This window comes from Cupressus sempervirens, chromosome 7 (genome assembly GCF_028749045.1).
Source record: "Cupressus sempervirens isolate cs-2001-9-10 chromosome 7, ASM2874904v1, whole genome shotgun sequence".
NCBI lineage: Eukaryota > Viridiplantae > Streptophyta > Pinopsida > Cupressales > Cupressaceae > Cupressus > Cupressus sempervirens.
In genome coordinates, this window is record NC_143124.1 from 781,157,458 (window position 1) to 781,182,931 (window position 25,474).

General features: G+C 38.4%; 1 protein-coding gene across 4 annotated transcripts in view; it reads left to right on the forward strand.

Annotated features, from left to right (window-relative positions):
• Nucleotides 1-25,474, forward strand: part of LOC149549661 (6-phosphofructo-2-kinase/fructose-2,6-bisphosphatase-like) — a 229,924-nt gene that overhangs the window by 109,464 nt on the left and 94,986 nt on the right. The gene's annotated exons all lie outside the window — the stretch shown is intronic.

Here is a 25,474-nt window from a genome sequence, read left to right on the forward strand (position 1 = left end):
CCTGTTGCCAGATATACTATCGTTCGAATTGTCTTAGCAATTGCCGCATCTAAGGGATGGAAGGTACATCAGATGGATGTAAAGACAACATTTCTCAATGGAAAGATTTCAGGAGAAGTCTATTTGGAGCAACCAAAAGGATTTGAAACCCATGATCCTAACGCCTTTGTTTGCAGACTCAAGAAAGCTCTTTATGTGCTTAAACAGGCTCCCAGGGCCTGGTATGAAAGGATTGATAAATATCTCACCGGCTTAGGATTCTCTAAGAATGAAGCCTACCAAACTTATATTAGAAAAAGAGATAAAGATGGTATGGTATTATTGATATTGTATGTTGATGATTTATTAATCACAGGTGATGATCATCTTATAGATCAGTGCATGAAAGATCTAACCAAAGAATTTGAGATGAAAGACTTGGATCTTCTCCATTACTTCCTAGGATTGGAAGTACGACAAAATGTTGATAGTATCATACTGAATCAAGGAAAGTACACTTCAGATATCTTGAAGAAATTTGTAATGTGGAATTGCAAGTCTATGTCTTCTCCAATGGAGACCAATTTGCATAAACTTAAAGAAGTAGCTGCAGAATCATCTCCAATAGATTCTACTCTCTACATGCAGATGATTGGGTCCCTGATGTACCTAGAAAATACAAGACCTGATATTTGCTATGCTGTTCATGCCTTAAGTCGGTTTATGTGTGAACCTAAGGAGATTCACCTAGTTGCTGTTAAACACATTATGAGATACTTACAAGGCACTCTTAATTATGGACTCAAATATGAGAAAGTTGCTTTAGATTTGCATGGATTCACTGATTCAGATTGGGGTGGAAGTGTTAAAGACAGGAAAAGCATTTTAGGACACTGTTTCAGTTTAGGATCAGCTATGATTTCATGGATATGTAGAAAGCAGTCTTCAGTAGCTCAGAGCTCCACAGAAGCTCAATACATTGCAGTAGCGATGGCCTTTTGAGAAGCAGTATGGTTGAGGAAGTTATTGGTGGGGTTATTTGGGCAAGCCATGAATCCTACAATTATTCATTGTGATAATTAGAGTTCCATCAAGCTCTCAGTGAATCCAATTTTCCATGACAGATCCAAGCATATGGAAATTCCTTACCATTGTGTAAGAGATATGGTAGATAGGAATTCTGTTAAATTGGAATACATTTGTATTGTAGATCGGACAACAGACATACTCACCAAACCTCTATCTAGAGTAAAGATAGAACATTTCAGAAAGAGACTTGGTATGTTTGAGTTGTAATTCATTTGTACTCTTTTGATTATTAATAAAATAATAAATTTTATTTTGTTAAGCTATTGACTGTTATGGGCTCCACCATGTGTAATCATTATTTAAGAGGTGACAATCTCTGAAATAATGAATACTTGTGCAAAAGGCATTATGAGAGGTGACGATCTCTTAGATAATGTACTATACAATAGATTTTACTGTAAAATCTAGTTGAGTTTTAGATCGTCTTGTGACATTGACATTGCTATGTTCATGGGTTACAAATTGGATAAAGGAAGTTTTTTCTAGGTTTATCTTGTATTTTGGTAGATCTTAAACTCACGATCTTGTTGTGATATAGAAATACCAGTTTCTATGAGTCACAACATGTGTCTTATCACTAGTAGCAGTGATATGTCATATCACAGTTTTAGTAATATGACTTTGTATCATGTGTTCTATGATACCACATAATAAGAAGAGACAGACAGATATAGAGTATTAATTCTTGCTTAAACATCTGTATTGATGTTGCTAGATATGATATCTCTCTGTAGGATTATCAGGTTAATAGGGAGTGTTACGAATCTAACCTAGATAACCTATAGGTCTGATGGTACATACCGTACCTGGCTCTTCTATTTATATATTCCAATGAATGGGATTCAATTTAATTTATATTATCTCTAAAGGTGCCGGCGATCTGTAGGTAATTACTTTAGTTTGTTCTTGACTAAACTTAGTTAGACATAAGTAATTTTTGCACTAAGATCGCCGGCTTAGGGATGACTAATTTATTAGTTATATGCCAAGGGTTATGTCCCTTGAGGGACATACCCTCTAGAAGAATATATATGCGGGCTGAGAATGTAGTTTGGAGGACACACAGATACATAACAGTCTGATCTTCCAAGCATTCTCCTTCCCACGGATACATAGCAGCGATTATACAATCACACAAGTTTGAACATAGAGAACTGGACCTGCAGTTATCATAAATAATATCTGCCTTAATAGATCTGAACATACAAATTGTTATAAGGATCATTCTTAGCAACTCTAAGTTTAGTTCAAGGCTCACAAATTTGCAGAACTGTACAAACTCCCTCATGGGATGCCCAGGGGTAGGTGGGTTGCATGTGCTGTTTTTTGCTTAATGTATTTTCTTGTTTTACAGTGTGATGAAGTTTGGCTATTTTCTGGTGTGTTTTACCATGTGAAGTTTGGTGTTTAGTCATATGAAGGTGTCTCTGATGGGTTTTTTTGTTTGTCAGAATCATGACTTGTTTTTTTTGTAGTGTGAGGGCTTTTTTCCACAAAAAAATCATGATGGTTGGTTTTTCTATTTTGTCCACAAAAAATCATGGTGGTGGGTTTTCTGAAAAAATTCCACAAAAATTATGGTGGTGGATTTTTATGATTTTCTTCCAGTAAAAATATAGTGATGGGTTTTCTAATTTTTTGTCCAAAAAAATATTGTGGCTTTTTCGTAATTTTTTCCCTTGTAAATTTTTTGACAGGTCTTTCATAATTTTTTCCTTAAAAATTTTGGGAGGGTTTTATAATTTTTATCCATAGAAAAATTATTATGGGTTTTGTGTCATCTTTTGCCTCAAAAATTATTAGTATCAGCTAGTCAATGATGTTTTGAGCATCTTCTTTTGATAGATATTTTCCTCAAAAAGTCGTGGTTGATTTTTTCAATCTTGTTCTCAAAAAACCATGACAGGTGTTACTGATTGTTGGGTGGATAGTTTGCAACTGACAATTTTAAGGATCAATTGCAAAATAGTGGTTTTAGCCACAGCATGTGAGAGACAGTCTCTCCTAATTAAGGGAAGGCTCCTGCTATCTATTGTAACTGAAAAAAACTAATACTAAGCTAAAACTTAAGATTGTGTACACTAGGCTGATTGACAGGGCATTACATTCATTGTATCCTCTTTCTTCAGAATAGGCATTCTTCTTTTGTCATATTGTCTTCTTTCAGAATATGCAATTCTTTCTTACAACAATATTTTGAAAATAATTTAGCAAAGAAAAAACAAGAAGTTCATGAAAGCCCAAAGTCTTTCAATGTCTCCTTTCATGAATTCAAGAATAAGGGTGAAACTCACATTTAGCTCAAAGTCTCTAGTGTGTACTTCACCTTACATTCACAAGCATTGAAAATAAAAGCAGCACAAAGTCTGCAAGTTACCTCCTTACTTGGGCATTCCACAAGTGTTTCAAATTTGGTAATAAGCCCAAAGTTTGCAAGACCGAATCTGAAACCAAAGCATAACTCTGAATGCGATAGGTAGCTCAAAGTCTACAAGATTGAATTCAAATTTCTCTTGAATGAAAGTACATAGCTCACAATCCATTGCAAAAAATGTTGTCAACTTGGATTTAGTAATTTACACAAAATCTCAAAACAATCTGCCTCTTTTATTCAAATCAATCCAATTTATGTGTAAAGCTCAAAGCTTTAGACTGCATATACGAATTGTTAAAGTCTTCTTGCATTGCCAAAAGATAAAAAACAGAAGGAGCGCCTCTCTGAGGGGCTGAGAGAAAAAGGCGGGAGAAGTCCAACTATCTCTTTCCACATCTCAATATGACTTTTCCCAAATTGCAATCCTAATGTAACTTGGGGTGTAATTTGTTTACATGTAATTACAAGTTACAACTTTGCAGATGATATGATCACCTGCAACTACATTTTTTAATTTTACTTGTAATTTATCAAAAAGAAGAGTACAAGTGCATAATTGAAACTAAGAAGTGCGTGGAGAGACGGCATTCTTTGTATCATCTTTTCTGTCTTTATGCTGCTATAGGATGCTCTATGATTGAGATACTCAAGTTTGGTGTAAGCATCTTGAATCAGAATAGGAACTTGCATCTTGGATTGTTCTAGCTTTCATTGGAAAAACATCTTTCCATCTCTGTTTTGAAAGCATTCTATTGCCTGTGATGAAGCGACGAACAATTTATTGCCCTTGGACAATATCCTCTTTCATTGCTTTAGATATATCCTTGTGATATTTGTGTCCTTCAACCTTGTAGTCTAGACTCTATAATGTCCCCTCCTCAGGCAGGATAGTTGGCAAATGAGGTTGGTCTATCAGTTACTTCCCTTAGGCCAACAGATGGTGTAGGGGAGCCTTTCAGGCGCTTGTTGAAACAAATCAGGGCTTTGAGAGCCAGTTTGTCCAGTTTTGGGTAGTCTCCTATATTTTAGGAGGAATTCCTATTTTTCAGGGATGGACTAGGAGTTGATAGGGACACACTAGGGGACGTCCAGGATCAGATTGGAGAATTCTGGCATAGTTCCTATTATTCAAAAGAGTTACGAAATTTTAGGAATGGACTGTCAGTTAACAGTGGTTAGACAAGATCAGTGGACAAGGGGCATCAGATGTAATTCAGATCAGGGTTGAGATGAGCGAGCTATGAATAATTTGGAAACAATTTAATCATTTGCTAAGTTGGAGATTAATAAAGTAATAATAATAAGTGATTATTATAATCTGTTTATACTATAGCAATAATTTATAATTATATGGTGGTGGCCCAGCCCTCTACGTGCATAATTTCATATTATAACTTATAATTGGGACTTTTTAGCGATGGTAAATAATCCCTCATGAAGTTCGAATCCCTAGATGGGAGATTAAATAAAATTAAACTTTATTTTATGACAGTTTAAAAGTGGGAGAGACCCCTGATCTCATTCAAATTAGCTTGGAGGGAAAGCTAATTGAATGAAAAGAGCATTCTGGAGGCAAACTCATTCATTCACAGGAAAAAATACAAATTGATGCAATTGTGTGGGAGCCTTGAGGAATGAGTTTCAGCATGTCTATTCTTTCTGAGAATGAAATCTCTCAGATAGACAATTGCTGGTAGGTGTGAGATATCACTCAAAGGTGATTTTACAGAAGGGCCTCAATACGGATCAGTTTTGGAGAAGAAAAACTTGTTTTCAGCAAATAACAGGAAAGATATTCAATAGAAAATGTTAGAGTTGACCCAGAATTGCAGAACATATTGCTAGCAGCCGTACCATCCTATACAGATCAGTTAGTGTTAACGGCTTCTGGGCATGAGACTTCTTGAAAAGTCTTCGACAGAACCCGCATTTCCTTTATTTGCTATTGCAGATCAGGTATTAGCTGGGATTAGACTGGCCAAGTACCAGCTTGGACACGGGTGGTCAAGGTGTCCGGATATTACTAAAACAAGTATTACAGGCACCTCCAAATCAGACTTGATATATATATATTTCTGTCCATTATTTGAAGTCAATATGGAGGAATTCCTGGTACAGACTATTTACATCTGGAAATATTAAAATAATCCATTTTCCCAAAAAAATCAGAAAGTCGGCATCTAGTTTTGAGGATTAGTTATTTCTTATTGCATTTGTTGTGTTTTTATATTGCAATTCAATATTCATCAAAAAACCAAAAAAGACCAAAAACTTAAAAAACGCAAAACATTCAGAAAAGATCAATGTTTCTGCCAATATGGCAGACTTTACTGCCATGTATGGAACTTATCTACCATATCTAGTTTACAATATTATTACAGAATTAATACTACTAAAGGAAATAATGCACACAAATGGCAAAATATGTCTTTATTGATTGTACCAAAGAGTTTACAACTTTACATTACCAACACCAATGATGTCCAAAATTACCATATCCTTTCCCATTCTCTAAGATCCCTACATATAGGGCTTGGGTTGGTTACGAGAGCCAACTGTCGCCATCCTCAGTAGATGACTTTTCTTAACAACTAGTTAAAGCATTTTATCTTATGCAATTACCATCTACATTATCACTCGAAGTCATCTTCCAGATGACAATATCAACAATACACTTATGAAGAAGAGTGAGATGACGTCCTTGAAGTGGTGGATGCTTACAGCCGTGCCAATTGTTGTCTGAGAAGCCTCACATCCCCTTCAACCGCCATTTGTTTAGTGTGTGCACCTTGTACAAGCCATAGTGCATCCATTCTATCTTTTTCTACTGCTACCAATTGTTCTGCATGCATAGTTGTCTCTTGTGCGAGCTTAGATAATTATTGACACACAATAGATGGCACAATATCTCCAAAGACATTCACAACAACAAAACATACAACTTGGAGTCATTACCCATACTGATAAGTGATGCTAGTAGTTGACAATTATGGCATTTACTATTACCAACCAATATCAAGGTAGAAGACAACCAGATTGATCTACTATTAGTGTCATAAAAAAAGCAATCATATGTGATTAAAGGTGAAGTAGTAATAACAATATTCCATACAAAGATCGATATCTTCAAAAAATCATTAAGTCTTCAGTACAAGCTTAAGAGCTTTTTGGGGACGACCGTGTTCATAAGCACTATTGATTATTGGCGAATCTGAACAAAAAATATCATGTCTGCTGAGCCTGGAGTCCATCTGGACAATAATTTTTATCTGAAAATAACAGAGAAAAAAATGAAAGTCTCGGGGCTTTATATTCTGATACAGGCATGGCGAATGTTGGAAACTCAAAAGACTTTTAGCCTGGAAATGTGGGAAGACAACTGGAGGCGTCTATATACAAGGAAGATGAATTTATACATTAACAAAATGAATATATATATATGCACTGGCCATTGGAGCATATATGACAACAATGTCCACATTGGCAACAACTACTGCAGAGGTAATAGTCATGTTCAGTTTGCATTGACGACACTCCCTGCAACCATAGTCAGTAAAAGAACAAAAGTTTGAACAAAAATATTTCACACAGTAAATCATATAGTTTTGGTGACGGCTCTATTATTATAAGGGCTTGATGGATTTGAAATTCCAAATATGAATATGAACATGGACTTCAATCAAATTACTTCAAATGAAACTCATATCCTGATATATGCAAGACGAGAACCATTAAACCTGTGCGTGTAAGGGTAATTATTCTGCAGATGTTATGGTCAAGGAATGGTGTCATAATTTCTCATGGAATGATACATGCGATTTATTGGCATAGGAGGTAGTGTTGAAGTCATAGAGTTTGGGATGTCGTTAATTAGACAGGTGCAAATGTTTCATATTTTTTGGCAATAAAAGTTGCATCCAAAGGAACCACTCGCATGAAGTAGAGAGATTCAGATATAATAGAATTATTATTGCTGAAGAAAGGGAAACAGGTGATTATTATTGAAAAGAGGCAACAACTTAGAGGGTTGTTAAAATTAATAATATTTAACCGTGAAATACCATATTGCTTGATGAAGTACAAATTATTGGTGTTATAAATAAAATTATTATTTGAAAATAATAAGTCATCAAATGTAATGAAGTGGTGTTATTAAAAGAAGAGACGTGTTTTTATTTTTTGAAAAGGCATACCCATATATGGGTTAAGGTATCAAGGATAAATCATTTATTGGAAATAAAAAAAGGCAGAAGAAGACACATTCGTTATAAAACATTCGACATTCATATATTTATTTGTCTAGAGGAATAAGGAGCAGAAAATGACTTTGTAATATATTCTAATATCTTATTTCAATGATTATTTAAAGCATGTTGCTTTTTGATTATTTAAATGGCATGGAGAATTAAATTGTAGTTGATTGGTCCTTTATAATCATTTATTTATTTATTTTGTAAACAATTTATATCAAATAAGCGGACGAGGTCATCTATGGCATTTTAAACTCGATCATCGCAGATATTGTAAAAATTTAATTGTTTCCCAATCTGTGTCCAATCTTTGTCCCCAACCTTAGGATTTAAAGCGCAATCTGGACTAGTTTAGAATTGCATATATATATTTGATCTGTCACGTCTTGATTATTAAAGTGTTTATAGTTTATGTGCATATTATTAAATAGTTTATAGTTTATGTGCATAGAACATTATAAAGTTGTATGTTATAATCTTCATTGTAGTTGACTTTGTTGCTTGAATAAGCTAAAGCACTGGTCTTTTTATCATTGAAGCATTAGATTTATATTTGAAGTTAGAAAATCTATAACTTACATCTTACAAACCTCAAATCCATTGTTAAAAACCTTATACAAAACATTCATTTCAAACTATGACATAACTCCATATTAGTCGAGTTGAAAGACCTTGCCATCCGGAGAACTCTAAAGCTAAAATTTGCTATAGAAAAGCCTTGAACTAGGCAGCCAGTGTTTGAGGTGAAGGTCTACCCACTAGGGTGTAGTAGAGCCTAAAGTGCAGGGAAATCAAGGTGATTCTTGTTTGTTGGCCAGAATTGACTGTGGAATCCTATTGGAGAAGTGACAAGCTCTTGGATTTCCAATCTGTGGTTTGGGAACCAACAAGCCGTGTACCTAGGTTCTTAATGCTGGTTCAAATTCAGTTAGATCGAAAAATGGGCGTGAGCACAATTTTGCCTAATTCTGGTTGATCCGTCCCTTGCCACAAATTCTTGCAGCTCCTTTGAAAGTAATGCTTGCTATAGAGACCTTTACTATCCTCCCTTTTCTCTTCTTGGTTTTACATGTTGTTGCCATTGTCTCCTTTGATTTTGTCTTTGTCCCTCATCCTGTGTTTTTGTAGTTCACTAGAAGAGAGTCCCTTTTAGGTTTTTGAAACATCCCCTAATTATGTTATAAATTCACTCAAAAATTTTGTTGCACCAATTTTAAAATATTTTCAATGCAGCTTTGAGTGGGCCTGTGTCCATGCAATTTTCCTATATTGGTGTGCCATATAGCCTTGCTCTTGCGTCATACGACCTCTAGTCTTCTTCCCTCCTAGATGTCCTTTACTCTCTCCCTTCTGTGCGACATGCATGACTTGTCCATACAGTGACACTGTTTTATGTGGACTAGTGATCTTGTGCATACTATTTGTAGATGTATGGTTGGCTTGGTTTCTCTTTTCGTATGCATCCATACGAGTTCTAACTATCCTTCTACTTTGAACTTATGTTTGGTTCCCCTCCATCTGAAATGTTGCAAACGTTATTCCTCTTGATCATGACTTTATTGCCCCCTCCTAATTTTTGGCTATCTTTTGTGATTTTTCACTGCCTTAGTTCTTTTATTCTTTTCTTCAAGAAAGTTCATATCCTTTTGCTTGTGCCTCCTTGTTTTCTTTAGGAATCTTTGTTCGTGTTCATGCTTCTGTTTCCTCCCTCTCTTCTTGGTTGCTAACCTTTATTTCCAAAGCATATTTCGATATACAAGAGCTTGGGAATGTCTGATAGCATTTGTTTTCACAACAAATTCCCAAGTACTCCAAGTCAAAGATTTTGTCCACTAGAGGAGTTGACCCCACACCTTTGTAACCACCATCAACGTACCTCCCACATACTTCTGATTCCAGGTGACTTCCCCTTCAAGTATTGCTGTCTCCGCTAGGTTGGAGATTACTCGCCATAGCGCATTTTCTCTTCTTTTATATGGTGTTTTTCTCCATCCATGTCACACTTCTCAACTACTTTATTGACGTAGCCATCTTCCTCGTAAATGAATAAGTCATCTATTTTAACTACCATCTTAAGGGGGTGTCCACTAGGTCAATTTCTTTAGTATTCTCCTTCATTAGGTTCTCTTCTGATGGATGCTCTCCTCGTTTTGCCTTTTCTTCCTCACCGATATCATAGGCCATAATCCTTCCTTGCTTCCCTCATGTGGTGCTTTTAGTTTCCAGTATTTTTTGATCCTCATCCATAGAGCTGGGGAACCAAACAAGGTGTTTGTTGGATGCTTATGAATCCTTGGGATTGCTACTCCCTCTAACCTTTTCTTGACCATTCATTCTTTTGGGTCCATGATGGGTTTATTCCAGTCCTTGTTCCATTTGTAAGGTTCCTTTGTGATGGCTAGGTCTTCGATTTCTTTGTCCTGATAGGGCATCTAGTCTCCTATGGTAGCATATCCCAACATATTGATCTCTTCTATATTTATTGATAAATGTTTAGTTTGGACCTATTTACTAATTCTTTAATTGGTCTATTATTGAGCATTTGCAATTTTACTACCTTGTCTACCGATTTCACCGATTTTATATGGTCCAAGCCACGAATTTTGAACTAACTTATATTAATTTCGTTACGACCATTATACTTCACAACCAACTACCCTTGTTGGAAATTCATTTTCTGATCATGTTTGTTGTGCTAGAATTTCCTCCTGTGTTATGCCACTTTTGTCGCCCACTTAGTTGTCATTTGCCTCTTTTCTAGTTTGGTGAGATTATTGAGTCGCTCTTTCAAGCTGTCCTTCTCGCCTCATATATTCTTCACTACCACCCTAAGGTTTGGTACCATGAACTTGACTAGTACAACTGCTTCCTGTCCATAAATCATCTAAAATGGTGTATGTCCCATAGTTGCCTTGTATGATGTTTAGTAGGCCTAAACTATTGCATGTAGCCTTTTTTTCCAATCATCGTCCTTTACCCCAAAACTCTTATATAGGACGGATATTAAAATTTTATTGGTTGATTTGGCTTGCCCATTCACACATGGGCAGTACAGGCTAGATAGGTTATGACATGCAAAATTTGTGTCATGCTGGTACAAGAATTTGGCCGTTCTCACAGTTGTGTTGTCTGGGAGTGCCCTTTCCTTGGCTTACTTCGTGAGGTATTCCTTGGAAACCACAACATATTGACAATGCCTAGTTGTATTTTCCCTTAGAGGTCCTACAAAATCTAGTCCCTACCTTTTAAATAGTTCTTGAGCTTGTGACGGAAATAAAGGCATGAAATCTCTTTTCAATGGTTTACCTATTCTTTGGCATGTGTCATAGCGTGCCACACATTGTTTTGCTTCTATATATAGCATTGGCTACCGTAGTCCAACAAAGAACGCTTTCCTGGCTTTGGCATATGGTCTCATGTGCCCTACTGCTAGTCCTTCGTGAGAATCCTGTAGTACACTAGGGATCTCTTCTTTCATTAACGTCTGCGATGCACATGGTAGGGCCCCATTTTGTAGAGTGGTCCTTGGATGTAATGTCCAGATGGCGAACTTTGCTTGAAGGTGATCTTGGCTCAAAGGGGATCCTTGTACGGAGGTAATCTCAACCCAAAGGGGACCTCTGTCCAGAGGTAACCTCGATTCGAAGGCAATCTTGGCTCAAAGGGGATATTGACCCAAAGGGGATATCAACCCAAAGGCAATGATTTCCCGAGGGAAATCGTGACTATCTTGGCCCAAAGGCAATCTCGGCCCAAAGGGGATCTCGTTCCGAAAGGGATCTATGTCCGGAGGCAATCTCGATCCGAAGGCAATCTTGACCCAAAGGGGATCTCGTCCTGAAGGGGATCTCTCTCCAAAGGCAATCTCGATCCGAAGGCAATCTCAGCTCGAAGGGGATCTCATTCCGAAGGTGATGACTTCCCGAAGGAAATCTTGGCTATCTCAGCTTGAAGGGGATCTCGACGATATCGGCCCAAAGGGGATCTCTTTTTGGAGGCAATCTTGGTTTGAAGGGAATCTTGACTCGAAGGGATCTCAACCTGAAGGCAATGACTTCCCAAAGGGGATCTCGACTCGAAGGCAATTTCTCTGATACCACTGTAATGTTCCTATGCCCATCAACCTTACATACGTGGTTAAAGAATGTATATAGTTCCCTACATGCGGCAAATCAACTGGAATTTTCCTTATTCGTACGGTAGCCAAGACCAATGAGTGGTGTACGGTGATAGCAAGTTATCTGTACAGTGAAGTTGGAATGGTATTGTATAGTAGAAAGATTTAGACCATGCGGGTGGAGTGTAAGTTCGTATGGTGGAGGTGTTGGAAATGTAGTATAGACTGGGTGACTGTGGGGGGGGGGGGGGGGGGGTGAATTAGGAACCAATAAAACATACTTTAATTCACCACATAATCTGATCTAATTGCATGCATGAAAGACTGAAAGCAATAAAAAATTCATAACACTTGACACAATATTTGGTAAGGGGAAGAGAAGCGTACGGTGGGGATTCCTGGTAGTTGTATAGTATGTGGAGTTGCAGCCGTATAGTAGGTGGAGATGAGTCAAGCCGTATGGTATGGTCGCATATTGTGTTGTTTGCAGTAAGGTCATGGAATTTGCAGAGAGCTGTATGGTATGTGGGGATTGAGCTACAAACTAGATGCCAGCAGAAAATATTCACCAATATGCCAATTAATGCCAATAGGAGTGTGTATCAATCTAATTCCAGGTGTGTATATATATATATACACACACAAACAAAGATGGTGCGCATGTTTGCTAGATACGAGCAAGTAATACAGAGATGAAATAGGGTGAGGGTTGAATCTCACTGAAATTGGAAAGCCAAGCAGGGAAGATCTTTCAGTTTCGAAATGGTGAATAACAAAGAATCCCAACGGGAATTCGCAATACAAAGGATAATAAACCAAATCGCATACCTACTGTTACTTGCATGCCGTACTTAAATACCCTTTGGAGGAACTTCTCGAGGGTTTACAAATATAGTCGACGGCCAAACCTACAGAAACAATAAAATAAAAATGGGTCCAGGATATAGTAAATAAATCAGCCCATGAACAAAGGTTTGATTAATTAATTATTTTATGATGGGAACATTATAGTTCTTCCATCCCAAAATTTGCTTGTCCTTGAGCAAATGCAATCCGGATGCTGCACAATGTGTTTACCTTCCCAAGTCGTGTCGTCCAAAGATAAGTGTTTCCAGCGTGCTAAGTATTCTCTCAGCGTACGGTTTCGCAGAGTTTTTTGACATACATCAATGATCTCGGCCAGTTCCAAGATGAGCTTCCCTTCTTTATTGAGTGGTGGAAGATCTGTAGTTACTGCAATGTTTTGCGCTACGACTTTCTTTAGGCAAGAGACATGGAAGACGTTATGGATGTGGCTCCCTTCTAGAAGTTCTAGTTTGTAGGCAACTTCACCGATGCTGTGAGCTACACGATAGGGACCATAAATACTTGGCTTCAATTTTTCTTTTCCTTTTGCCTTTAATGAGGATTGCCTGTATAGCTAGAGTCTAAGATAGACCAAATCTCCTACTTCGAAACTTATCTCAATTTGATGTTTGTCAGTGTACATCTTTTGTTGATTCTGTGTTCTTTGTAAGTTCTCTTTCAAAAATCTCAGAATGTTTTGTCCTTCCTAAAGCCAATCCCTCGCCTTTGGTGCATGGCTATCACCCAACACCATGTTGATAAATGAAAGGGATTCATATCCATACAGTGCTTTGAAGGGGGTCATCTCAATGGACATGTGATAAGTGGTATTGTAATAGTATTCTCCTAGATGCATCCATTTGATCCATGCTCGTTGTTGTGCTGAAACGTAGTATTGAAGGTAGCATTGTACATACAAAGGTAGCCTTGTAGATACAATCTCTGTCTGTCTGTTTGTCTGAAGGTGGTAGCTAGTACTTGGCGACAATTCTATTCTTGCCAACTAAAACACTTTTGTCCAGAAAATACTGATAAATTGCCCATCTCTGTCACTAACAATGTTTCGAGGTAACTTGTGCAGATGAAAAACTTCTCTGAAAAATAAATCTGCCACCTACACGGCTTGAAAGTTTGAGGGGATGGCGAAGAAGTGTGCATACTTCGTCATTCTGTCCACCATCACAAAGATACAATTTTTTCTGTTTATTTTAGGGAGTCCAGTGATGATGTCCATAGAGATGCTTTCCCACTTCCATTCTAGTATAGGCAAGGGTTGTAGTAACTCGATAGGTAAAGTGTGTTTAGATTTGTTTTTTAATAGATTGCACATTTCCGTACATACTGCAATATATCTCCTTTAAGTCCCTTCCATGAAAACTTCTCCTTGAGCTGTCTATAGGTTTTGAGAAACCCTGGGTGTTTGGCCAAGAGTGAGTCATTTATTTCTTTCAGGATTTTCTGCTTCAGTTGGGATTCAAATTCGATCCTTATAGTAAATGATGTCATTGACCACCTTGTATCGGTCATCCTGAGTATTGCTGTCCATTAGCTTACATGCAAATGTGTTTTTGGAATATTCCACCAATAAGTGTGCTTTCCAGCCGGCTGAGATCTGAGATACTAAACAGATGGCAAGTTTTCTTGATAGGGCATTTGCAACCACATTGTTCTTCCCCTTCACATATTCACTGTCAAAATCGAAAGCCTGAATCTTACTTACCCATTTTTGTTGACTTTCATTTAGATCCCATTGCTTTAGAAAATATTTCAAACTATTATGATCGGTATGAACAACAAACTTGGCGCCTACTAGATATTGCCAAAATTTGGTTAGTGCATGCACAATGGCCAACATCTCTTTATCATAAATGGAATATAGATGCTCCGCTTTTGTAAGCTTTTGACTCTCATAGGCTATAGTGTGTCTATCTTGTATTAATACCGCACCAATTCCCTCTGCAGATGCATCACACTCTAGAATGAATGGTTGTGTGAAATCAAGTGAGGCAAGAACTGAACAAGTGCTCATTGCTTCTTTTAACTTATCAAAAGTGTGTTGCTCTATTTCATTCCACTAGAAGGAACTTTTCGTAGTTAGATTTGTTAATGGTGCACTGAGCTGAGAGAAACTGTTTGCAAACCTCCGGTAGTAAGTGCACAGACCTAAGAACCCTCGCAACTTAGAGATTAATTTTGGTGGTGGCTAATCCAAGATAGCTTTAATCTTCTCTTGGTGGACATGTACTTCATATTTACTGACAATGTGCCCTAGGTATAACATTTTTGTCATTCCGAATTTACACTTGGATGCATGGTGAACAAGGATTGGGCCTTCATGATCTCTAGGACTTCATTCAAGTGTTTCAGGTGTTGTTCCCAAGTTTTACTGTAAATAAGGATATTATCAAAGAATACCAGCAAGTACTTACGCAGTTGTTTGTTGAAGATACGATTCATGCAAGACTAAAAAGTAGTTGGTGCATTCGTTAATCCAAATGTCATGACCAGGAACTCATAATGTTGGTAGTGACAATGGAAAGCTATCTTTTCCATGTCTTCTTCCTGCATGCGGATCTGATGGTATCTAGAACGAAGATCTATTTTAGAAAAATAAATCGCACCATGCAGCTCATCCAACAATTTATCGATCCTGGGAATAGGGTATCTGATTTTTATTGTCTTCTTATTCAGTGCATGGTAGTCCACAGACGTGCATCATCCCATCCTTCTTTTTAACCAAAACCATTGATGATGCAAAAGGGCTAGAGTTGGGATGGATCCATCCTTTCTTGAGCAGCTCCTGAATTGTCTTCTCGATCTCATATTTGAATTTCTTGGGATGACAGTATGGCATGGTGATAATTGGTTTTGCGCCAACTTCCAACTCGATGGTATGTTCAAACTTGCGATGGAGGGTATGCCGAGAGGAATGTCTATAAAAACTTTATCATAGGTTCTCAAAATCTTTTGAAGATCATCATCCCGGTTGGGGGTCTGTTGTCCATTTGTAGATTTTGCCGAAATGAAACAATGTGTAGCCCATGCAATGTCATCATACTGAAAAATTGCCTCCATCCGTCGTGCTAAAACTTCCTTCGGTCTCTCATTGGCCATTCACGAAGAATAACCTTCTTCCCATCAACAACAAAAGTGGAGTCCATTCGTTTGAAGCTCAGAGTGTATTCATCAAGTGTCTCCATCCATTGTATGGTCAAAATAACCTTCGTATCATCTAGGTCCACTATAAAGAAATCCTCCATCATAGTGTGCTTAGCCATGGTGATACTCAATAGGGGAACAAGGTGTGTACAGGGAAAATGTGTCCCTCCGACGACCTTGACGTGGAGTCTTGCGTGCATCTTAGTAGGTAGACCTTTTCGTTTCACCAAGGATGAGTTTATGAAGTTTAGAGTGGCTCCGCTATCGAGCATCACCATGACCCTTTGTCCTTGAAGGGTTCCCCGTACACGAAATACCATACATTTCAGGTTATCCGCTAAGGCGATGCTTCCTCCGTACCGTACCAATGCTGCAATTCTCTTCGTACAATTCATATTAACCATTTTGTGTCCTCATGGGGATGGTTGTCTTTTGTGTGTAGATCCTCATGATCATTCTCATCATTGACTATGACTTCAATATAGTGTATTTTTCCTTTACCGAGGCATTTGTGCCCAGGTTCCCACAGTCCCTTGCAATTGAAGCATAATTTCTTCCTTTGCAGCTCCTGTTTGGTAGCTTTGTCCAATGAAGGCTTCTTCAGTAGAAGTTTGTTATCTTTGTCCTTTGGAAATATTGGCAGTTTGGAGTGGGAGTAACCTCGAGAGGATGATGTCAATGATGATGCCATGCTCTGCGCCTTTTTTATAGCCTTTGAAAGGGTGGCAGGATTGAAACCTTTTACTCAACCCTTGAGTGCTTCTGTCAGTCCGTCTATGAAGAGCACTATTCCTCTCCTTTCAGAAATGTTCGTGACCAAAACAAAGAGTTTCTAAAATTCTATGATGTATTGGTCGATCGATCCAGTTTGCTTCAGTTGTGCCAATTTTTTGAAATTAATTTTCGGATCTTTACCATCAAATTGATCTATCAATCTTTTAGCGAATCCCGCATAAGTATTTATTTGGTCATGCCCTAGTATGATGGTGCCATGATGCCACCATTCATGCGCCACTCCCTCCAAGTGTAGTGCTACAAATTTGATTGCTTCTTCTTCTGGCATTGGAATAAGTTGGAAGTAAGTAGCAGCCTTCATTACCCATGCTTGAGAATATATGGACCCAAATTCATCAAATGGTGACAGATTTACCTTACTCAACTTTCTTCTTCAATCATCGTTAAAATATCCTTTGCTTTCCGCCTCCGGAATATCTCATTCTCAGTTCTGCCTAATCTTTGTAGGATATATCTTTCTCCAAATTTGCATTCTTCTAGTCTTCTCTCTATTGTCCTTGAACTTCCTCAAAGGTTGTATTCTTTCCTCCGAGTGGTACCTTCATCCATGGAAGGTCGAGAGCATGTTGGATGAGGGTTTGCCTTACTCGATACTGAGTGCGTGCTATAACCATTTTGTTCACTGGATATTTTATTATCTGCCTGAGAGTTTCTTCCATAAGTCGCTGAATATCATTGATCTACACCTGATTCCACAAAAGATCTCTTAGTAGTGCCATGAGTTCGGTAATAGCGGGCTCTTGTTCTGCCATTTTGTCAACTAAATGGGATCGTCTTCTCTTCCAGCTATAAACTCTCATTCACTGTCTATAGGGTGACATGATGGTTAGCTCCGATACCACTATAATATCCATTTCCTTTCTGATTGGGTCAAAACCTCTGACATGTTCTTCTATGAAAATATCTATCGAGTATTCAGGTAAATTGTGCAGAATGGGGAGGCCATATGGTAGAATTGGAAGCCGTCTGGTGATTGATGTGTTTGTACGGTAGTTGTGGAGGTTGTACGGTAGCAAGATTAGTGTATAGAGGGTCTGTATGTTTGTAGCTAGGTTGTGGAATTTGTAGAGAGTTGTACGATATGTGTAGATTGAGCTACAAAACTAGATTGCAAAACAAAATATTCACCAAGATGCCAATTAATGCCAAAGTGTTTTGAAATCTAATTCCAGGTATATATATGTATATGCAAACAAAGATGGTGTGAGGATTTGCTAGATCCGAGCAACTAATACAGAGATAGAATAGGGTGAAGGTTGAATCCCATTGAAACTGGGAAGCCAAGTAAGGAAGATCTTTCACTTCCAAAATGGTGAATAGGAGAGAATCCCAATGGTTATTGGTAGTACAAAGAGTAATAAACCAAATCACATACCTACCACTACTTACACGCCATGCTTAAACACCCTTCGGAGGAACTTCCCGAGGGTTTACAAATATAGTTGATGACTAAACCTACAGAGACAATAAAAATAAAAATGGGTCCGAGATATACTAAATCAATTAGTTCATGAACAAAGGTTTGATTAATTAATTATTTTATGAAGGCAACATTACACAATAGTGGTCTTCTCCTACCAAGTGGAATGTGGGAGGCCACAGTGTAGGTTTGCCCAGGGCTTGCCATGTCTCCTCGGAGAATACGTTGACTCTCGATCCACTATCCATAGTGGTATTTGTAAGTTTGTGTCCCATGATTTCTATTTCCAGAATGGTGGGAGTCCTTCCCATTCCCATGATTAATACTGTTGGGTTTCGACATTGGTTGTTTCTTTGGCAAGGCTTTTTGATTGCTTTCTTTCTCCCATGGCTTGTTTCCTCCATGGCTAGTGGCATATTATTTTGTCCCTAAATTTCTATCGTTAGTTGAGGCAGTGTATCTAGTAAGTCGGCCACCCTTATTGGAATTGTAGCTTGCGACATCTATTTTATTATATTGTTTTTTGATGCGAAGCTTTGTTCTTCCTCCAATGCTATTTGCGCCTCCTTCAGTCTGTGAGGTCTGGGTACAAAGTGTTCCTCACTTGCATTCTTGATACAACCATTATTTCTTCTTCAAGCTTTGTTACTTCCATCATGCTTACCGCCTTTCCCTTGGGATAGTCGACATCCTCATGATTTCCCGGTCCACATCATTAGCATAACTTGTTCTTGCCACTTTGCTGATTTTGGCATTCATGTGCATAGTCTCTCTAGTCGTTACATCTTCTGCATTGCATCATTAGGGTGACCCTATGCGTTGTACTGGATGCGGCTTTGTGGTGTGTTGTTTCTTTCACTTCTCTTATTCCGATAGCCTTCTAGGGAGGCATCGAAGTTCATACTTCTTGGAGGTGTGGTGGGTGGGGCGGTCTATTCTATTGTAAAAAGTAGCATGTCCGACAAGCTGATATATGTCACAGAATGAATTTTTTGGACAGTTATTCTTTGTTTACCCTTCATTTTGGCATTCTGTACATGACAATTCCCTGTGTTCTTTAATTTGTTTTTCTTCTGTCATCTTCTTCATTATCCGCCTTATGTCTTTACTGAGTGCTTGGATTGTCCTTGATTCTCCTTCACTTTCTTCGTCACTGTTGCAATCAGTTAGTTTCTTTTTACTACTTGTGGTTTTACCCTCACTCTTGATGTCCATGGCTTGATCGCATGCATCCTTATAAGTGCATGGAGGTACCACCTTCATCTTCCTTCGAATGGAGTGGTTTAGCCCTTCTATGAACCACCTTTTTTTAAATTCATTTGCCAACTTATTCTCCAATTTCCCTATTAGTTCTTTCAATTTCTTGTGATAGACTCAGACACTCTCATTCTTCCCTTGTTGTGTGTTACATATTTTTGCCACCACTTCATCATCATCCCTTAGCAATAAATTCCACCTCAAAAGCTTTCTTTAAATCTATCCATGTTGGTTTTTGCATGGCTGGCAAATTAATGTATCAATCGATTGCTATGCCTCACAATGTGGCTGGAAAGGGTTTTAGCCTATAGTCCTCATCTCCTTGCCCTATGGTACCCAAATAGTTATGCATGTTTTACAATGTCAGTTGGGTCTCGTCCGCTAAATTTTGGTAGTATTTTTTTGTCTGGTGTACTCGCCATCCTTCCTCCCGTGTTCTTATTCTAGTAGTTTACTCCCTAGAGGTTCCCTCCTTGTCTGCCAGGCCAATCTGCAAAGGTATTATTGGGTTGTGCGATTTCTCCTCTATCGCCTTCTAATGTATTTTGGTGGAATTAGTACTCCTTCCTACCTAGGATCTCCAACTTTGTTTTCCCTATGGTTGCCTCATCAGAGATAACTAATCCTCTACCATGCTCTCAAACAAATCCGCTACTTCTCCTTTTAAGATTCTCTCTTCGTTTGTGCTATGGGAGTGGTGAGAGTGCTTTGTCTCTCTTGATTCACTTCCAAAACTATCTTTATTTTGACCGTGTCTTGTGGTGCAAGTCATCGGTTCCTCCCTGATTGCATTTTTGCCTAACAATCTTTCTTGTTGATATTTGTTATAGGTGGTATAATTCTATTGGTACTCTTGAGCAAGATTTCTCAATCTTCGACACCTTTGCTCTTGTTGGTGTATCAACAAGAAACGCCTTGCCTTCTTCTTACTATCCTCCAAATATGCTTCCTCTTGGCGTCTCCTATCTTTATCGGGAACGAGGGGCATTAATTGTTGAACTAGGCATTCCTTCTGTGGTTCTTTGTATCTCTCGACTCCTCCACCAAAGATTCATTTTACAGTTGCTTGTGTATGTATTTACTATTTACACTTAAGTTTACTTAGGTTAATGCATTATTTTATTATTTTATTTTGTGAGATACTTAGGAGTTTGCGCACTATTTTGAGTTGTCATGTTGACAACACAGAGGTACACAACTCTATTTTAGCACATGGTGTCTACAACACTGATTTGCGTGTTACACCCTTGTAGGCTTATCCTCACATCATCACACTTACTTCCATGCTTAATGGAGGATAACCCATATCTGGTGGACATGTGCCTGGTTGTATGACTTATCATGTAGCTGATTCCGAGGCATCTAGATATATCTCAGAGGCCTTTATATACAGGCACTCCAAGTGTACTCTTATAACACATATTGAATGAATATATCGACATTCTGATCTTACTCTTTCTTTCTAGTCTACAGTTGTGCTTGTGTTTGAGTTCTTAGTTCCTGCGTGAAAGACAAATTCTTACATGGTATTAGAGCTTAGAGGTTTTCTCATCACATAGCCGTTCAAGACCATTGTTGCTTTAGCACCTCAGCCTGAATCCAGAGTACTGCAAAAATTGGGAGCGTCTAGAGCCAGATCTGACCTTGCCATTGCATCCGTGTTGGTAAACAGATTTGTTCTTTCAAATTCTAACTCTTAAATGCCCAACTCTTAAATGAACAATATTTGGTCACAAACAGTTGGAAAGCACTTGTGGATGAATTGGCTTCCCTCTGAATTGGTAGGTACAGCTCCCTAAAATGGATTTGCAATGAATTATGTTTTCTTCTTAAATTACTTTTGGGGGTATGTTCTTAATCTAAGAATAGAAGAGGTATAACCAAGCTAGACCTAAATAGAATCTAACTCAAGTGGAGAGAAGTTTTCTCAATACCAAAACGGTTTAATGCGCTCACACATCTTATGAATTCATAAAACTTATCTAAATAATAGTTAATACTGTATTAAGCGAATTTGAATCTGAACTGTGATTAATAAATTGAAAACATTGAAGGGATTTCTCTTTGAATGAACAATAACAACACCTATTACATTCATTCGTTGCCTTCAAACAGGGGAGCTCAAACTCTGTTTTTCCCTCGTCTTGATTCAAACAATAGAGAAAACGTAAATGAAATATATCAGCAACTGGAACAAAAAATGATTGAGATAAAATACCATTCAATTGTCTCTGCAACAAAAAGTACTTCACACCAAAAATTTGCCGACCTTTCATTAATCTTTCAATTTCATACATAGAGTTTTGAGATGACCGTTACAATGGAAGCTTAATCGGTTCATCTTCTGAAAATGACAAATGGCAAGGTGCTAGTTTGTCGTATTACAAAATTACAAAAGAAAATGAAAGGGGGCATAATATGAATCATTTAGACTTCTTCCCCTTTTCTGTTTTCGCCCTGTATGCCTTAGCAGCAACTATTATTGGAATTAGCTCTTCATGTCTGGGTATGTGGATATTGGTATACCTTAAGAGCCATTTAGAATGCTCTCTAGCCAATTCCTTCATAGCATTGGACTGATTTGGTAGTTCCTCTTTGGCCATGTGTATACATCCACTGAGTGCTTGTAATTCAGTGATCCTGTCTTGACTATGGAAGTTTATATCTGACAAACTATCCAGGAATCTGGAAAAGTTCTCCTTCATTACAGTGACTCCAATAAGTGCTTTTCCTTGGCCACTAGTTTGAGAGTCTGTATGTAATCCTCTCATAAGTTCAAATCCTCTGTCCTGTGTCTTCTTCACCTTTTCCTCTGTTTCTCTGAGCCCTTTTTTTGTAGACTGGATCATCTCAATTTTAAGTTGCATGCTTTGAAGCCACTCAAACAAAGGCTCATCTCCCTTTGGTAAGATTTTAGCTTCCACCGCTTCTTTGGCTTTCATTTGGATGATCATCTTCAAGAGGGAGATACAATCTTTGCATTTCACCCTTTCTCCTACCAGAGTATTGCTATTTGATATAATGTTATCTTTTTCTGTTTCCAATCTTAAGATAACATTACCAATCTGCTCCACGATTGTGATTCCTTCCGATTTGAGTTTCTCGATCCATTCTTTACCAATCTGGCCATAATGCCTATCTTCTTGGAGTTGGGAAATGAGGGCTTGCACTTTAGCTGTGGTAGGAGTCTAGGGCACAGACATACCAGAGATAGTTGCTAGCAGAGTGACTAGTTGCTTGATAAATTTGTTCAATTCTTCTATCTCGGCTTTCATCTTGATCTTTGATAACTTAAGACTTTCTAATTGTCCTCCTATTACTTCATTACTTGACCTCCACAAGCCAACTTTTGTGTCATGTTTGGCCTGTCCAAGATCGATTGAATGCAGAGTGAAATCATCAAGCGTCATGTCCTCGATTCTCCCTCCTTTGTTTGGCTTGGCTATTTCCATTGTCAAGTGCCCTATTTCTGGATCTTGCCCAAGTATTGACAATGTCTTTTGCTTCTTTACTTTTTTCAATGCAGTCCCGGAATGAACTGCGAGAGATATAGTATCTTTTGTAGAAATACTTTCATCCTTTCTCTTTCTCTTCCTTTCCAAAGTATCTTCCAACCAAGAATCTATTCCTATCACTTTGGAAGCCGTTCCGAGTGATTCAATACTGAACATCTTTTTCTTAACTGGAGTCATTGTTACAGCAGTTGAAGAGAAAGGATTTTTGAATCTTTAGAGATGAACCTGGAAGAAGTTTGGCCCTTCTCCACTTCTGAAGTTTTCTTCGCTGCCTCATCTGACTCAGTAGATTCACTGCTGCTACTCTTTCCATCCCCTAAGTCCACTATCTGTATAGGGGAACCACTTGGCCTCAGAAGTGAAGCACCTACTGATGGAACAGGTCTATGATGAGGAGATGAGATTGGAGTAGTGTGAGGAGATGGAATTGGAGTAGTATGAGGGGAAGGGACCAGAGTGGAGGCACTATCCTTTGGTTCTTCCGTCTTTTTCTCTTCAATGCCAGTCTGGTTTCCTATGACTGGTAAGGAACCATCATGACAGGTCTTAGCTATAGGGACATTCTTGTTCGGAGGTTGATCACCTCCTCATGAAGGTTGAGCTGCCCCTTGAGTGGATGCTATGGTCACACCTACTGTAGCACTCTGAGATGAAGTAGGCGTTGCAGCAGTTGGAGAAGCTTGAGTGGCTACATCCTTGCTCCGACTCTTCCTGGTTGTCCACTCAACCCATTTCCTCGTTCTCTTGATGATCCTAGCCGTCATGATATCAAGATTCTCTTCCACATCTACATATGGCCTAGAACTGATAGGAATCCCCCTCAACTTAGTCAAATAGGTATTGCTATACATATTTTGATTGTCATCCTCCAATCCTACAACATTAAGATCAATATTGTATGTGCTTACTTGTTCCACCGTGAGCCTAGTGAAAGCACGATCTTGGCTCTCCAACTCATCCTTGCAATCAGCCCAATAATCTTCTGCAGTGGTGACATGCTTGATCACACTCCCAATTTGTAGCACCTCTCTTACATATCCATTTGGATCGAACATAGGTCTCACAACCTCATATTCTTCCAACTTATACTTAGTCTCGAATGCCTCGAGCATATTTTTGGCATCAAACCAAGACTCACAACTGTAAGTTCCAACCTTCATAGGGGATTCATACCCTTTCTTCTTCAAGCTGGCGCTCAGCACATTCACCTGGATCACTTGTCTTACAATCTCTATCAGCACAATCAAATCACTTGGGTATCTAGGCAGCTTCAAAGGAAATCCATCGAAAGCTGCAAGACGCAAATACGAAAAGGATGAGAACTGAATAAAGTAGCTACCAAACTAATTGATGGCCACCATTGCTTCTGGGCTGAACCTCCTCTCCAGGCATCCTTGGAGTTCCCTGCAAATCCTCATTGTAAACGAGTCATTAACTCTGACATATTCTACATAGCTATTCTGTAATTGCAAGCATGGATAAAATTCATAACTTTTCACATCATCAGGGAAGTTCTCTATTATGGGAAGGCCTGGCCACAATTGTAAAGAAGCTAACATATAAATCAGGAAAGAAGACATGTAGAAGGTATAGTAAAACTTTGTGGCACTGAGGGCTCTGGACAGATGCTCAATTATCTCATATGCCCAATCAACATAATGTGTATCTGAACAGATGATTTGTACCAAAAAGAAATACTGTTCAACAAAATTGAGGGCTTCTACTTCACCTTTCAATCGATGTAAAAGAACTAGAATGTCTACGATCTCGGGCTTGAGATCAGTGGCAAAAAGAGTCTTAGGAACCTTACTTTTAGCTCCTCGTGGCTTTTGGAACTAGGACCTCATAATTTCCTTTCGCCACACCATTTTCTTCAAAGAGAACTCGGACATGGCTCCTCCTACTGTCAACTTGGAAAATTCTTCTCGCTTTGGAACCCGGAGGCAATTTACTGTAGTTTGACTGTCAATCGAGATTAAAACTGTATGGTCAGGCAACAAAATTTATCTGGTGTCCAGATTGTAGTGATTTATACAGTCAACAATAAGCTCGGGAGCTTGAACTGCCACTGGAAATCCAGTTGCTTCCACTAGCCCGCTTCCTCGGAGTTTCTCTGTTATAGGGTGAATTGGCTCCGTCCTCAACCTCCTTTGAAAATCTTGCATGTCGAAAAAATAGAGCGAGGTGTTTGTAACATTCTGCAATGTTGACTTAATTCCATTCAGCCCATCAAAACCAGCGAATCTAGCTGCCATTTTATCTAAGATAGAGATGAATTGAAACCTTAAAATTGGAAGCAGTGCAGAGAGTAGAGCTTTTGCAAAAAGCTTTGAAAACGCTATTCAATTCAATAGCATAACAATTCAATAAAGAAAGTGGTAATTTGAAAATCTATTATGTTCATCTCTATATAGAAATCCTAATTCACCCATTAATCTGAAAGATCTGCTCCACATGAGTGACTTAAAGGATAAAATCTCTTAGATTAGTAAATGCGGGGGTTTGTAACAGATTTTTCCATGTCTTTTCACTGTTTTTGTTGACCCAACGGTAACTTTCTTTTATTACATACTTTCTCGTTTTTCACCAAGTTCCGGAGAATTAAGGAGTACTCCGTAAGGAAAAATCTGCTCAGCTAGAATTTGCTTAAAATACCTTCTCAAATGTGATTAA